Here is a 16,867-nt window from a genome sequence, read left to right as displayed (position 1 = left end):
CATGGGCGGGGTCTTACGAGACACAGTATCAGAATTCTGGGAAGAGTTTTATAAAACATGCACCATGGGCACTAGCTGCAAGGTACCCTTTTTGCGCCATGATTTTGATCATTCCAAGTGGAAGGCTATCGCCAGGATCTTGATGGTGGGATATGAAGCCGTTGGGTACTTTCCGATTCAGCTAGCACCCACATTTATGAAGCAGGTGCTTTCGCAGTCGCTAAAACCTGAGGAAGAAGAGAGCCTGTTGAACGACTACCTAAGGTTCCTGCCATCATCTGAAAGGGAAAGTGTCGAAAAAGCACTAGCGAACTTCGAGTCAGTTGATACCGATGATCTCGTTGATATGTATGATGATCACAAAGTCCGGAGAGTACCAAGTGAAAAGAACCTTCGGCCAACCATGATGGAACTAGCGGAGAAAGAACTTCTTCAAGAACCAATGTTCGTCATCGATTGTTGGCGTGAAGAAATAAGGGGAAATCTGAGAATATGTAAGCTTGATGATATCTACCAGAGAGCAAGGCCAACCGCAAAAAAAGTTAATAAACTTATATCATTCCCGGAGAATATGACAAATGCTCAAAGGGATGTATCAAAGTTCCTGACGAAACTGGTGAAAGATATGGGGGACGAGCATTTGCGCCAATTCCTAAGGTTTGTTACTGGATCCGATATCATTTGTACCGAGAAAATAGAGGTATCATTTTCTGTCTTAGCTGGGCTCGCCCGCCGCCCCGTTGCACATACCTGTTCTGGTCTTCTTGAACTCCCCGTTGACTACAATAGCTATCCAGAATTCCGTAATGAATTTTTGGAGATGCTGAATAGCAACGTGTGGGTAATGGACTTTGTATAGCCGATTCTACCAAACTTGCTCTAAACTGTCGCAAGAACGCTAATCTCATGCCCCCTATTTTTTGCGATCGGTAGTGTTTTTAGACATTTTATCATTCCTTGTCATAACTTTCTTCTGGAGATGTGGTTCCCTGAAATGGTAATGACGCGTGCATTGAGATTATGACGATATTATTTGTTTTGTGTAAGCTGACTTTTTTACTGTCAATGATGTGTGTGCCTAATACGAAGTTTTCGAAATCGACCGGTAGTCATTAATTTCATCATTCTGTTTAAGTTAGTTGTTAGTTTTTTTTACTGAAAAAGTAATGATGTGTGTTTTTGATGATGTTGAAATCGGCGGGTAGACGATTTGTTATTTTTTGTAAGCATTTTCACAATAATCGTGTTGTGTGCATAATACGAAGTTGTCGAATTCGATGGGTAGTTATTAATTTTATCATCCTCTTTCGTTAGTTTTATGTACATTGTAAGGTTACTGAAATAGTAATGATGTGCGTTTTTGATGTTGTTGAAATCGGCGGGTAGAAGACTTGCTATTTTGTGTCAAACATTTTTCTAATGTACGTCAAGTTAATGATGTATGCATATTAACCGTACAATAGTGCATATAGCGAAGTTGTCCAAATCGACAGGTAAATAGTCGACTATTCATTTATCATTCTGTTTTGTAAAGTTTTTACTGGAATGATAATGATGAGCGTTTTGGATGATGTCGACTTTTTATTTTTTGTAAGCATTTTCTCTATAATCGTATATTATACTAAGTTGTCCAAATCGGCAGGTAGTCGACTTTAAATTCCGTCTTTCTGTTTTTGTTCGGTTTTTACTGGAAAGGTGATGATGAGTGTTTTGATTTGAGCTTTTCGAAATCGGTGGGTATGTGTAGTCGACTTGTTGCGTATATTTGATACTACCATTATTGTTATTAATTGAAATGTTGTAGAATTCGGCGGGCAGATAATCGACATGTGCATTAAGATGGGGTAGGCCAGTACATTGTATAATTCTAGTATAATCCGCGGCCAGTTGATAATATCTTATCACATCTCTGTTCGTTGCTCTTTATTGAGAACTTAGCAATGTGTTCAATTATGTACGATAGTTCATTCAGAAAGTCAGTGTTGCCGTGGTTTTGGAATCTACATGTAACTCAATGACAACGACTTCTGAATGAACTATACATGTAGCAAAATAGTCAATGATGATGGTAACATCGTGTAGATTTATCTTTGTCTTCTTAAAAGAAGTGTGTGCAATATTGTGCAATAACATAACGATGTCTTAGGTTATTACTCCAAGATGTAATTCAAAAACGATTTGTTTATTCAAATAAATTCAATGATTAATTTTGAGAGTCGTCTAATTTGCTGGTAGATTTATAATCAACATGTGACAACAGTCTCTACAAAAGGACCATCGTTCCCTCATATATCATGAGGTTACATAGACTGATAAACAATCACAGGACACATGTATGACACCTTGTAGGTAAATCCCATTTGAATTATGACGGTTTGCAGGGGCGGATCCATGCGCTGAGAAAAGAGGGGGCACACATGATACATGTACTTCGTATTGAAATGTCCTGGTCAATTGCAAAGAAATCCTTTTGAAGTCAATAGTCGTGGTTCCACCTATTCCAAATCCACCAAAAACCCGGGGTTCTTGTGCGTACACATATTTATTGCCGTGTCTAATAAACCCGTGTTTGAAAACCCCGTGTCCATTAGACCCGGCAAGCTTGCCGGGGCTAAAATAGACCCGCCTTTCAGATTGGTGGAACCACAATAAGCTCGGCTTGCTGATTGCATACATAAAAAAACACAGGAGAACTTACGAATTAGATAAGATATAATTTACATTCTAATTGTCGTTGACAGTACATAAAGGGTTTGATTATAAGGATATAAAATTCAATTACAAAAATAAGTAACATTTCTAACAAACAACAATGACATGGTATTAAAGATACCAACACTTAGTTACATAACATTAGGAAGGAGGGCATACTCTTTTAATCCTGCTGAGATGAATTTGGCTAGCAAAATCATTTTGCTTCTTCTTTGAATTGAATAAACTAGTCAAACCTCGGTCATCAGGGTGCTTAGCATACTTAGCTTCCTCAAACTCTCTACGTAAATGTTCAATCGCTGGGCATTTAAAAATGAAATTGAACTCATTTCCAATACTTCTAAGTTCACACTTTGTACAAATCCTTTCATAGACAAGGGTTGTGCTGTTTTTCCTGGAATTCATTGGTAACTTGTTGGTACTTGTTCTGAAATCAAGTACCGCGAAGCCGCAAGCGCGACCTCTCTTGCCGGTAGGTGTAATATATGTGAGTGTTTCCCGTGTGTGAGTGTTTCCCCTCATTGTTTGGGAACGCTCAAAAATAGATTGACAAGTTTTTCTGTGTATCCCCCCTATTGAAAAGTCGTGGTCTCTCTAGCTGCCTATTGTTTGGAAACACTGACACATGGGGAACAACCACAGATGTTACACCGGGTTTAGTGCTAATGAAATGGAGAAAATAGGTGTAAACGCAAGGTGGGCTTATTTCAAACACGGGTTAGACACGGGTTTCAAAAACCCACCAATTTGGGATAGGTGGAACCACGACTAATAATTTCATGGTCAATTTCAAAGATTTTTTCAGAAATAGAGGGGGCATGGGCCGGCTGTGCCCCCCCCCCTTGGATCCGCGCCTGGTTTGATACAAATTTGCACAACATCCTCACTACTCATACTGGCACATCGCCAAATTGAACCGGTAGAAACTGATGCAGTGACAACTTGCAAATCTGGTCCAAATACATGTACCTCGTTTATCCACACTGTCTCCGTCTAATTCTTGCCCTAATCAATTATTCATACTCACATCAATCGTGATCACGAATTTAAAAGATATTAATGATTACTATCCAAAATCTTGTTCCAAACTTACATGAATGTAAACAAACTTCCAAAGATCGTAGATCTGAATCACTCAAAGCATAGCAAAATGTAGAATGTACTGAACAATGTACATAATGTAAAGCGAATCATGTGTATTGTAGCGAATCTCGGTCTATTTTTTTTTAATAACTGTCTGTGCGTAGGTTTGGACGGTCAGTCATCGTCACGAGACAATGTCACAACCAGGCGTCGTCCATATCGGTCTATAACACCGCCGATATTTACATTAAGACTGTCCAGACATGGTTGTTTTCGCATCGAGATAGAGAGACAGGCCCCGGGATTCCAGACAGAAGATAATATCGTAGTATGCACATGCGTGACGTAACTTGACTCCCAGTGGCAATGTCGGACATGGTTGTCCAGGGTTACGCAGTTCGGTCTGGCAGGACGTTGGCAAATCTTAGGCGGCTAATGTCAGCACAACGCGCATACACGATAATAATCAACGAACTGGGCCTCCGGTCCCTGTCTCAGGCAAGGATAGGTTGTCTCTTCAGGGTGACATGTAGGTAATAGCCTTTCGTCGGTGTGCGTACGGAGACAAGGTGCACACTCAATAGAGATCGCCGAAGGCCGGTCGACTGGGACGTCGCGGGATGGACGTCGTGTCTTACTACTACCATTGAAGCTGGTCGTCATAGCAAGTCCTAACTCTGGTCTTAACGGCTGGCGTAAACTGTCGTGGCTAGTGCAAACCATGGAAACTGGTTGCGATACATGGAGACAGATGATAAGGGGGTCATCCCGTCTAATGGCAACTTATAGTGCATACGCACACCGAAAATATGATCAGAGACGACATTGTCTCCAGAGCCGCATGACAGCACGTCTGGCTATGCATGTCGAGTATAACAAATAGGGGTTCCATGTCTGGCATTCTTATTTTATACGTTAGATAATCGAAATATATCATTGTCAAACGAGGACACTCAAGGGCGTATGATCTGCGGGGACACGCCCGGTCGGGCCTTGGCATTGGAATGACGGATATGGTGGTGCGCCATGGATGGCCTAAGGCGGATGGTACCTGGTTCGAGAGCGTCATGGAAACTGACTCTAATGATCTAGCCGTCGCACATACCCCGTGAAAGAGCATCCTCGATGACATGATAGATTTCTCAAAATGACCTGTCCTCGCACAGACCAAAATACCCGAATGGGCGTTGCTACAATACGTGGGGTTCGTTGAATAATGGCCAACAAAGTCATCAGGTAAAATAAAGTGTATAATTCGTTCATGAAATAAAGGCTGGTCCGCCAACATTCATGCTGTTACGCTAACTATATTTACAATTTCCGCACCAGATCGGCGCAACATTATCAAACAATTCGCTCAATTTTATGTACAGAGAATTAAACTTTACGCTAGGAGCGTACATTGAGACTATAACATTCAACATATCATCTTTCAAATATCACACTGCGCGCCGGTCGCTGGAGCACGCACAGAGGAACGGGCGCTAGGAGCGCGCCCCGGAGTCCTGCGCTGGAAGCGCGCACCGCTCGGAAGTGACCACGAGAAGCACGCCGTGGTGATAGCTAAGTAATGCTTAGACTACGGAATAAGTCCGAAAGTTCTAATGGTGAGCAAGGAGTGTCCCGTAGATGGAGTGAGTCTGATCGGATTCAGTGACGGATGGAATTGTCAAAGGGCCGCAAGAGCGGCAGCCGCCACCCTGAGGGGTGAGGACTGGGCCCGGGACCGGGATCGTACCTTAGGTTGGAGTCAGTGTTGTCGATAGGACCGCACGATCTAGACTGCCTTAAACACGAAAGGCGACGTCTTAATATATAGTTTTCGACGTCGTGCAGCGGCCAATCACCGACCGTAAAATGCGTCACGTGACGGAAAAAGATGAACCTTTTGCCTCAAATCTTCACAAATCTCACTCCATAACTCGGGCATCACAAAAACCGCAAAATATCTATTTCATACAAACTCGGCCTTTACCGCTAAAGAAGCTGATAAAACTATTTACAAAAACTTTCTGTGTACCAAATTCGTGCGGTTTTGACTTAAGTGAGGAGACACCCCCTCCAGGACGCGACGGCTCCTAAGGTATTTCCTTACAGGCACACATGCTTTATACCGATTTTACCTCACACAAACATCGATACTGAGAGAAAACTGTACATAGAATCAATGTATAAATTGGAGGACTTCTTCTTCTAACGATATACAACAGTTATTCAAAGTCAAAATTGCTGCGGTTTTACTTTACAAGGAGATATGGCTTTTGCCGCACACCACTCACAGCCGTCTTGCACAAATGCCGTAATGCATTAGCCCTTTACGAAACACACAAGAAATTCATCCTACGCCGTCCGGCCACCGCCAAACCGCATAAGAATGGAATACATCACAGGAAGGCTGAAATACTCGGGATTAAGTTGACGAATTTTGATGAAGATTGAATGTACAGAATTTGTGAAAATTAACTTTGCATAAGACATGGTCTATACTTTGGCGGTCCGACGCTAATTTATGTGATTTCACGACAATCATGAAAACAAAAGGGCATGTGCCCGAAAGGCCACCGAAATACACCAGCACCCATAAAAACCGCAAAGGATATGATTATATCCTTAAACATGTTGGATATTCATCTTTATAATCCCGAGAGCACAATCTATTCGTATGTACAGATTTAGAGTTATTTAACTTTTCCCGAAGGGCTATTGTTCAGACAGGCAATAACTTCATCTGGCAATATAAACAATTTAGATTCTGTTCTAAAACCCCGACTTCACCTCTTGAACAGGTCAGACATGATAGTATTAAACTAGGTGTACAAATGTACACAGTGTAACGATGTACGTAGACACAAGTTTAGCATTACGAATAGCACCTCAAAGGGGAAGAAGTGCGCGAAATACGAAATGTCCAAATTTAGCCAATGGTGCCAACATTGGAACTGGTTTTCTACTGGAAGTTCATAACACGGGTGGCGCAGGATATGAAAATGGTTTGCTTGACACAATCTCAGACAAGATAAACAAGAGCAGGAAGGATTCCGGTTGGGTAATTAAACACAAATAGTAGATAATAAAAAAGGACACTTACATGAATGTTGTCTTGAAAAGGGGGTTCTTGACAAGAAGGAGGGAAGGTGGAAAACAGGGGCTGATAGGAGAACAGTTTTAAAGGGAGAGGTGTTTAACATAATTTTGAACCATAAATTTTGATGAAAAATTCTACAGTATTGAACACTGCACTGAGGCAACTAGGAAAGCTACTGGCTATGCTGGCAGCTTGATAGTGAAGAGGGTGGAGGAAATTTACCATAAATTCATCACAGATCATATTAGACAATTCACTTCAAGTGATGCACAAAACAGGAGTCTTTGGTGTATTCCTTAGAGGTCGGCCAGAATGCAATTCCTCAGATTAGTATATAGATCGACAGCTTCGTAACGACTCACTGGAGGAAGCCAACCATTGATATCCATGTACAAGACGCATAAGTCAAAGACATCTCTGTCACACGGATAATGTCCTCGAAATCTGCACTCACTTTTACAAACCGTGATTTCAGCATTTCCAACCGGGATGAGGAGGTCTCTGGCATTGTATAAGTGGGGTACAGAATACATAACAACTGGTCTTCCACTTGGAGCATTATTGTTCCTTTTCCGAGAGATAATGTGTGTATTCCACAAATGAACGACCTCGTCTAACTCGTCCTGAAAGGAAATGCAAATCTATTAGCTGATTAGTTCTTTGTTGGCTGAGCCTCTCAGTCGTTTTTCATCGGACTATGTCGGAATTTTGTTGCTGATGGTACGGTCAGAGCCTAGGCCCTGCTCTAATCGTTCTCTACACAATTAACCTATCGGGATCAGGATTTTAAAGATTTTGCATCCTTCTCAAATGTATGACTGCAGTACAGTCCTCGGGTGACACTGGACATTTTTTTTCTTCAGCCCTTGTATATGATCGTAATATCGCATGTTGTCCCAAAACTAGTATAGGCTATGCATGCGCACCCGCATTTCGTAGGCCAACTTATACTGCGACATAGTCTGAAAGTAGTCCCTTTCACTATCGATATTAACAGATGAAAAGGGGTTGCTCCCACGTTGAATATATACACTCTTGTTAGAAATAAGGGTTCTTCAGCCTCTGAAGCGGGATGGGCATTTTTCTTACCGGGAAGCCGTTCGATTTGGGGGATTTAACTCAACGTGTGGGCATACATTTCCTGTGTTTAGAATAACTGTGAATACTAAAACTGTGGATGACCGAGGTCCAGGCAAGATGTCAGATCATTTTGGCGGCATTTATCTGCCGGCCAGTGTACTAACAGATAAACGCCGCCTAGTTTCGCATACTAGTAATCAAACAATGAAGATGACTTGGAGTTCATTAAGTGCAACTTACCTGTAAGACATTCATGAAACAGAACTGAACCAACGATGTATCAAGAAAGTCACCAGAGAAACATCCATCCTCTTTCATTTGTCGCAGCATTAGGATCCAATTCTCAGCACTCTGGCGTCTTAGGATACCCCACCATGATTCGATTCTCTGATTATGACAACTTTTACCGTAGTAAAAACTGTTCTCTCCTGCAAGGAATGTTTGCATGTGTGCAACGTGTCCATTTTCAGTTCCCATGTCAGCACGTGCCTTTACTGGGCAACCGTGTCTTGATTCAACTGTTTCCATATAGTACCCGGCAATAACTCGTGGGTCACTGCTGGTAGAATAAACTTCCAGCCAAATTATGTTTCGAGAGAAGCCATCTATACACCCATTGATACAAAGACCGTACCGTTTCAACTTGTCATATGAATCAAAATGCCATACAAAATTTGGGCCTCGTGAAAAGTATTCCCTGCGAATCATCCTTCTGCTAGAGCGTAATCGTACACCAACTGGATCAAGTATTTTCAAAAGGAGCCGAACTTCCTCCAGAGAAACAACATAACCGCGCTGCACACATCGTAGATGCATCCACCTGTATCCATGGATGTCCCCGCCTTGTTGTAGCAATGCTTCGATGTATGCTGCTACCTCGCGTAAATCAGACTTGTTTTTCCTACGGTACAGTCCAAGTACACGTAACACACGATGCAACGTACGTTTGCTTATGGTAATGTCATGGTTACCGGCTAGTGCAGCAAGAATTTCACCATTGTTCAGTCCAAGATTGAAATAGAACCGTACAAGAAGTTCCCTCATATTAGGCATGTTAGGACACGAAGATGGTATATAGGTCTATAAAGTACGGACCTTTCCCGCGCTTGATCCTGAGCTTTAATCCTCGATGTTGCGTGCACTTTCGCATCTCGTAATAATGAGAAAAGATCTCGTAATAACGAGATAACATCTCGTAATAACGAGAAAAGATCTCGTAATAACGAGAAAAGATCTCGTAATAACGAGAAAAGATCTCGTAATAACGAGAAAAGATCTCGTAATAACGAGATAACATCGCGTAATAACGAGAAAAGATCGCGTAATAACGAGAAAAGATCTCGTAATAACGAGAAAAGATCTCGTAATAACGAGATAACTTCGCGTAATAACGAGAAAAGATCTCGTAATAACGAGAAAAGATCTCGTAATAACGAGAAAAGATCTCGTAATAACGAGATAACTTCGCGTAATAACGAGAAAAGATCTCGTAATAACGAGAAAAGACCTCGTAATAACGAGAAAAGATCGCGTAATAACGAGAAAAGATCGCGTAATAACGAGATAACATCGCGTAATAACGAGAAAAGATCGCGTAATAACGAGATAACATCGCGTAATAACGAGAAAAGATCGCGTAATAACGAGATAACATCGCGTAATAACGAGAAAAGATCGCGTAATAACGAGATAATATTTTATTTTTTTTATTTTTTATGGCACTAATCTGCTGCCGTATAAAAGCAATGAGGACGTTATTACCAAAGCGTGGCTGCAATAGTTACCGATACAATATGTCTGTATCGTTGCTCATAATTTATATGAAATTAAATTGAATCAAATCAAATCAAATTAACTAACTTTTGTGGATGAAGTTGACATGGGCTGGAGTTTTTTTGGTGTATTTGACCGGTAAATGATGCCGCCTTTTGGCAATAAATTATCTCAGCGGCAGTGTGAGGATTCTCTTGTCAGAATTGCTTTCGCTTCTGATTGTCTAATTGTCAATCTGTCAGTAAACGGTCTTGGTAAAACACGGATTAGTTGGTAGACGAATTCTGGCAAGTGACCACCCGCACAGCCCTTTTTGGCTCACCGTCAGGGGAGTCTAGACGATAGCCATGTGCCCGTCGTCCGTATCCTGTGTGGCACGTTTCTTAACCGCTTGTGCTATGAACTTGAAACTTTGTACACATTATGACCTAGGTCACATGACTTTTGGCAGCGAATTTCGGTCCGGTCTGATTCTTCACCTGGCCACCAGGGAGCTAAAAACCAAAACCTTAAAAAGTGCGATAAATCGTTTATTACTGATTTGTTTTTGCTAAAATTTGCATGGTGAGTACCCCTAGCAAGGATACATCACATATCATACGGGTTTTTGATTTGACCTACTTTTCAAGGTCACAGAGGTCAAACTCTAAAATTTCACCGATAGTGGCACACTTTGTCTTTATTTGTCCTATAGTTTGTCCTATATAATTTATTATTTATCTATAGTCTTTAAATTGGGTATGTAGACACCTGTTACGTAGCTCTACATGTTGACAAAAAATCAGGTCGATGTGGCGTACTTTTCAAGGTCACAGAGGTCAAATGGTGTGAATTGGCCGTTTGTGTGTAAATATGGCACGTTTCTTAACCACTAAAGCTATGAACTTTAAACTTGGTACACATGACCCCCTAGGTCAGATGACATGTGACACTGATTTTCGGTCTGGTCTGATTCTTAACTTGGCCACCAGGGGGCCAAAACCAAAAATTTGAATAGTGCCATATCTCGCTTATTACTGATTAGTTTTTGGTAAAAATTTTATGGTAGATACTCTTAGCAAGGATGCATCACATATGATACGGGTTTTTGATTTGACCTGCTTGTCAAGGTCACAGAGGTCAAATCGTGTAAATTGGCCATTTGAGCGTAACTGCGGAACGTTTGTTAACCCCAAAGGCCATGAACTTGAGGCTTTGTACAAAGTACCCCCTAGGTCAGCTGACCTCTGACCCTGAATTTCAGTCCGGTCTGATTCTTGACTTGGCCACCAGGGGGCCAAAAGTGAAAACCTAGAAAGTGTGATATCTCGCTTATTAGTGATTCGTTTTCAATAACATTTTTATGGTAGGTTCTCCTAGCAAGGATATATCGCGTATCATATGAGTTTTTAATCTGACCTGCTTTTCAAGGTCACGGAGGTCAAATGGCGTAAATTGGTCGTTTGATTGTAACTATGGCACGTTTCTTAACCACTAAAGCTATGAACTTGAAATTTGGTACACCTGACTCCCTACGTCATGTAACCTCGGACACCGAATTTCGAATCTGATCTGGTACTCAACTTGGCCACCAGAAGGCAAAAACTAAAATAAGTAAAAAGTGCAATATCTCGTTTATTAGTGACTTGTTTTTGATGATATTCTTATGGTACTTACTCCAAGCAACGATACATCACGTCATACCGACTTTGGTTTGACTTGTATACTAAACATGTACAATGATTCTTAACCTGGATTAATTCCAAAGCACCAAATATCTATACGGTGAGCACAATGGCCCCTGGCCGTTTCATTTTTTTAGGTATAACTACAATCATCAACTTTTGTAATACGGACATTTTCTTCTCTACTTGTATGTCACATGGACCAAGGTATTATTCAATGTATTACGAGGGCGGATCAAGAAGTTTTTAAAAAACTTGATATAACTTTTTGCCGCCGAGGCGAAACCAGGGCCTGCATCATGCTGAAATCACTGCATATTGTGGCCACTTTCACATAAATGTTGATGTTTTATCGCTATGTGTTGACCCTTGAGTGGCAATTGAATTCTGACTAAAAACAGGTGGTGCATTTTTGACAAACTTGTTATGAAAATTTTCAGTATTTAAAAGTCACCACCATATTTTCCTTTAGGCATTACTAATCAACATACCAGAGCACTTACTTACTCCTGGCTCTTCGTCCCTAGCACAATTCATACAAGGGGGCTTGTATAAACTACCTGTTTGTGACCGAGTTTTTTTAGCAGAATTTCACCAAATTTAACACTTAAATGAAACATTAGATATTAAAAATAACTGGGAATCAAAAGCCACTTGTTACAACTATAAAGTGAATCTGGATGCTTTTACTTAATGCTTAACACGCATTCGACCAGCATGATTGAGGCTGATCAAATGTAATTAAAGACTGATGATTGACGTATTTGAAAAATTCGACCAGAATTCACCACATTGCAAACGTGTCATCAATATTATTTATATTGAATAACAATGGTACATCTGGTTAGCCCACGTGACCGATATTTACACATTTTATAAATGCTTGTTTCTACTCACTGATGCAAATATTGGCTTTTGAAAAATAACGGAATCAATATATTTTATGAGGGTTTTTCAAACTTTTCGATTTTCAGAATTCAAAGGCTGCACCCAACCTCTGCTAAATAAGCTGCAGTTCCAGTTATTGTAGGAGTATGGGGATAATTTTTAGATGCGCTTAAGACAGTTGCATCATTTGAGCAAATGTGTTTTCCAAAGTCTGTGATAACCCCTTTTGAAATGAATGCCCCATTGTTAAAACTTATTGAACCGTCCTCGTATATAGCCAGAAGGCCACCTTGCTCTATCAAATTGGTTGGCTTGGTATAGAATTTCTGTCCTTCACTCCTTGGTTGCCCAAATGGTGAGATTGTTCAGACTGTCATCCCAATACTGTCTACTCCCTTTAGTGTAGAATGCCGTGGCCAACATGGACAATGTATTTTTCACTCTGCTGAGCGCAACAGAGCAATGACGCTGTCAGCTGGCTGCAGCTTCATGCACTGTTCCTCCTGTGCTTCCAGAAAAGAGCTACATTGTATATCATGAAGCCCTTAAACAATGTAAGAACATCAGTAGTCCTACTTGTGATTTTTGCTCGCAAGTAATAATGAAGGAAGTTATCTTTATATCACCTCAACGATTGTTGTATGCTGATGGTGTAAAATAAAGTGAAACATGCCATATTGGCCGCGGCAATCAATTGTAAAAAAGTAGCAGTTGAAAATATCACAAAGAAGCAAAATGACACATACGGTGATTCTCTGTACACGCTTTTGATTGGACGAAATAGGTCGTTTGCTGCATATTATTATATTTTGAACATGGTATTATATTGAATGAATGCTACAATGTTGGTGGTGCATATCTATAACAAAAAGTAGAATACGAAGGTGGTGGTAAATCATAAATAGAAAAAAAGAATAAAGTATATTATTCGCATTTCAGTGTTGTAGTGAGTCATTTGCGTGAGAGAGTTGCAGCAACCAGCACACTGTCAACAGACAAATGTTCCTGCTTTTTTATTTTTCCAATCAGCCAACATTTCTGAAAAAAATATCCACGACTTTTATTTTTTTGTTGATTTTGAAATTTCGATCAGTTTTTCGAATCTAAAACTTTTTTCGCGATTTTTATTTTCGCGAATATAGGCTGTTTGCAAATTCTGCGAAAAAAAACCCTGTGTAAAGTAAGGGGTTTACAGTACGGATGGATCACATGAGTATAACGGCGATCTGATGTGATCGCTACGACTGGTACTTGTATGTTTCTATTTCCCTGATCGTTCTTGTCGGCTGAACTGCATCAAAACTTCTTCCCGAACCCCCCCACGATGACGTGCCCCAGTACAACGCAATTTGCGACCAGCTAAAAAACGGTCACCCAGGTCACTGAAGTTCATGGCATTTTTTGTCTGGTCATCAGAAGGGCTGGACTCGCCTGCAGGAGGAGGGGGGTTATGACGAGAGCGGAGAAATGACAATGTCCGGAAATAGATCATCCGACAATCGAAAGTATATAATTTTTACGAAGTTTTCTCACCCAGGCAAAAAAGGTTCCTTCACTTTTTTCATTTTTATAATTACTTCGCCGGTTGGTCGGTGTTCTAGCCAACATCTTCCGGTATTACCCTACAGCTGGCAGAAAGCATGATTGATTGATCAAAACTCACCCCGTACCCAATGCAGCCAGCGGCAAGTTTTTTGGGCGCAGCTATAATTGACCTCCCATACAATAAGGCGATGTGAGGACTGTATCTATAACGTACTAAAATGTCACAAACTTACCACAGCCTGGTTTCTTCAATTCTCTACGAGTCCACTTGCTGTCGATCCTGGCTTGGCGAGCTCCACATTTACGATACGATTGAATAGATCCTTCCAGAATCCATTCACGTGGTTTAGAATAATACGAATATACACGATTCCGAATACGACAACATATGTACACGAACAAAGTTCACAAAGATCTCATCGGCCTCCAAATAAATCAATGAATAAAATGTTACTCACGTTCTCCGTATTGGAATCACGGCCGTTAGCTAGGTAATTTTTACTTGTGGAGAAATCCCTCGGTCTTGTTACTATGAATAGCCTGCCGACCACCGCGCCAACGGCGGGTTGAGTAACCAAAGTGGCTTGGTATATAATAAGGAATACGACCAGGAGACCCGGGCTCGCGATTTTCAAAGTTGGTCAAGCAAATCTCCTGCTACACCATCGACGAGCCGTGTAGTTGGTTCCACATTGTAGCATACACCACCAAGATGAGAAATTACCATATAATTTTCCCTTTTCATCATTCTGTTTACGTTTATAAAGACTTGCTAGTTTCTATTCTTGGTTCATAAGAGTCCCTCGATATGGGTTCTTCGTTACCATGTACGAATTCTTGGCATATGAACCGATCTTACCTGTTTTAAACTGATTTTCCGGCGAAATATCGAAGAAACTCGCACGGGATTTGGCGCATCAGCAAATTTCTCCGCCAGTTGACGAAGTACCCAAAAAATTGATTACGCAGTAACCATTCCTGGCACATGACCTAATTATTATTCACTTCTGATTTGGGTCCCTCCCTTTTATTATCATAATCGACGCGTTCAAAGTTGGTCAAGGGAAATTACTTCATAAATCATGCAAATTACCACGAAGGCGTCATGTTTGCAGATCAACCAATCAGATCGGAGATTCCACAGGAGTCATGTGATCAAATAAATTGTTAAGGCACATTGAAATGTCTAACGGCCGTGGAATAGAACGATCTAAATAATCGCGGGTGGGAGGCCTCCCTTCATGAGCCACGGCGGGAGAAAATAGTGACGGCAAACACTGCACAAAAACGTCCGTTTATGCTCCCTACAAAACGATGTCTCTACACGACGTCAATATCTCCAGAATATACGATATCCACTCTTTCCGCTCATCCAATACTAGCCTCCTCCCTATCCACAACGATCTGCCAAAATGCCATATTTAAAAGTCCGAAAAAAAGTAGAAATTAGAGAAATCCATCCTCGTCGTTATCGTCTCTCCTCCTAAATTATGTGACCTTTTCCCCGTCAGCCGCAACCGGCTGATCGGTCTTCGCGGCGGGGTCCTGCGCCCCAACAGCCAGAGCCGAGAGGTCCGACTTCAATCTGCATTGGTGGGCATGTTTTAGGCCTATAATATGTAAAGAGCAAGCTCTAGTCAACTCCCACAACTGATTGACACGGGGGAGCCCCCCAAACCCCGTCCTTCTGACATATTTAGCCAGTACATTGGGGGATGAGACCCCCAAAGCCCCAACCCCGTTCTCTGAAAGTGACAGGTTTTAGTCAGTACATTGGGGGGAAAAATCCTTGGAGACGCTGAACAATAAGGCCCCATAAGAAATAGTCCCCGCCCCGGTAGCTGTCTCATATCTGCGGACAGAAGCAGCTCTTTGTGGTGAAATAATAATTGAATTTTCCACCTGCTGGCCTAGATATTTGTGTATGTTTCTTCAGCAGTTAGTTAATAACGAATTTTTGTAGCTGATATATTCTTAATTGTTTTAACGCGTTTTTTTTATTCGTTTGGCGCCAAAATCAAGGATGGCAAATTTATTATCTTGACACTGGAGGCGCTGATGTCGTTCCGGAACGGTAGATGCTAAATCGGATAGCCAGGCGGTAAGGGAACTCCTGCACTCTGACCACGTGACCTACATCATTGCTTCACAGTTCTGGCACTGGGTCGAGTTTGGCAGTTACTAGAAATCACGTGACTGGATCTGGATTTAGTAGTGATAAAACTGACTTTTTTGAAGTTACGTAAATCGAGAAGAAGATGACGTTTTCTTTGTCTGCAATGAAATGTCACAACTGTCTCCGCCGACGTTGTCCTGTATGTCCTAGCAGACGATTTTGAAATACATGATGTCCCACACCCGCACTTCAGTGGCGCCGGTGTGAATAAATCTACTTGCGTGAATGGTCAATGGCTCATGACGTCATGAAATAATTGCGTCACGAGGAAGGAAACAATGGGAATCATGGTAACTGTGGTTGCGGTGCGTCGTGAAAGCAGGATCGGCAAGCGCGGCCCGTATGGAATGCGACAAACTGTACCGGAACCAGAATTGTCATGGGTCTGCACAAATTTTTTCAGATTCGATGGACATGATGGATATATGAATTTTGTTTACACTTTATACACACGTAACCATTACACTCACTACGTTGTGTGAGTTACTATAGAAATGCACCCAAAAACTCTTCTCGTTACAAGCGTCAGGCGACCAAACACATTGATATAAGGACTACCATGGGTTTGACTCTCAAACGGATCACCGCGGTTATGTCTTTGTGTCCTTGAGCGAGACACTCAACCCTCGTCGTTTCAAATGGAACCAAGGCTTAGTCTACCTTTTACCTTTGCCAGAGCAAGCATAAGACTCCACCAAGTGAGAAACATTCATTTCAATAAACCAAACCGTAGTGGCATGTAAAAATACTTATCCTGGGTTGGAGGAGAATACTCCCTGGAGAAGAAGGCCTTAAAGTCCCCTGCTAAAGGAGAGTTGTATTCCGAGCTGTCCCTGGAGGACCACACCTCCAAATGCAAAC

General features: G+C 41.4%; 1 protein-coding gene across 3 annotated transcripts in view; it reads right to left on the bottom strand.

Annotated features, from left to right (window-relative positions):
- Positions 1 to 14,999, bottom strand: part of LOC135499121 (uncharacterized) — a 99,766-nt gene extending 84,767 nt beyond the window's left edge. For 2 of the 3 annotated variants that reach the window (XM_064789783.1, XM_064789786.1), the window contains exon 1: positions 14,064 to 14,828. The gene's annotated coding sequence lies outside the window, so the exon portion shown is untranslated. Of the gene's footprint in view, positions 1 to 14,063; positions 14,829 to 14,923 lie in introns of those variants that run through there. The other variant, XM_064789787.1, reaches the window with a different exon arrangement.
- Between the last annotated feature and the right edge of the window lie 1,868 nt (positions 15,000 to 16,867).

The sequence above is a fragment of the Lineus longissimus genome, chromosome 14, assembly GCF_910592395.1.
Source record: "Lineus longissimus chromosome 14, tnLinLong1.2, whole genome shotgun sequence".
NCBI lineage: Eukaryota > Metazoa > Nemertea > Pilidiophora > Heteronemertea > Lineidae > Lineus > Lineus longissimus.
This window is presented reverse-complemented; position numbering and strand designations above follow the sequence as displayed.